Source organism: Nothoprocta perdicaria, unplaced genomic scaffold (assembly GCF_003342845.1).
Source record: "Nothoprocta perdicaria isolate Ctin4 unplaced genomic scaffold, notPer1 scaffold_451, whole genome shotgun sequence".
Taxonomy (NCBI): Eukaryota; Metazoa; Chordata; class Aves; order Tinamiformes; family Tinamidae; genus Nothoprocta; species Nothoprocta perdicaria.
In genome coordinates, this window is record NW_020455701.1 from 142,076 (window position 1) to 143,150 (window position 1,075).

The following is a 1,075-nucleotide window of genomic DNA, read 5'->3' on the forward strand; positions in this document are numbered from 1 at the left end:
GCGCGGGGCGCCCCCACGTACCCGCTCGCCCAATCAGCGTCCCCGCCGCGGGCGCCATTTCGGAGAAGGGCTGAGGCCGCTCCGGGAGGAACTCGAGCGTGCTTCCGGGTAGTAGTAAAGATGGCGGCCGGCGGCTGTGCCCCAGGGGAGACGCACAGTGGGGGGCGAGCGCGCATGCGCACCAGCAGCTCCTCCGCCTTCGCCTTAAAGGGCCAGGGGCCTCTAACACGTCTTAAAGGGCCAGAGACAGTTAGTGAGCTGCACTAAGCGAGTCGTCCTCGAGGGGGCCAAAAAATAGCTGCTGCAAAGGGCAAAGGGCACAGGGCATTTCCCCCTTCCTGCAGGCTCGCTCTGAGCATTGTATGCACACGCACAATGCATAGACACACCATGCACACCTATGCACAATGCATACCCATACACAATGCACACCCATACACAATGCACACCTATATGCAATGCACACCTATGCACAATGTTCACCTATGCACAATGCTCACCCGTGCGCAATGTACACCCATGCACCACGCACACCCATACATAACACACACCTACACCCAATGCACACCTGTATGCAATGCACACGTATACGTGACACACTCCGTAAACCCCGGACACCAGGGCAGCTTTTCCATTTTAATACAAAATAAAATGTACAAAGACCAGGAAGATTTACAGCTGTTCCTCCTCACAAAATAAGGCTACACATGATCAAAGGAGCAGCGGGGACACAGCCAGGGCGGGGGACGGTGACCTTGCCCCGTGGCCATGTCCCCAAATGAGGGCCACCTGCTTCCTTTGTCCCTATGGCTCCATCCCCACTCCTTCCCATGTCCTTCCTCCATCCCTGTATCCACCTGCTCTCCCCATCTCCTTCCATCCCTACATGCCTTACCCATCCATGCGGCTCCACGGCCACGTCCTTCCATGCTCCCCATGTCCTCCCACGGGCCCAACGTCCTTCCCCCTCCCCTCTCCCTCACCCCACAGCCACATCCTCCCCGTCCCCAGGTCCCCTCTGCTCCCCGCCACCGTGGAAGGCGATTTTTCATTAAACCATTTATATTAAATTAAA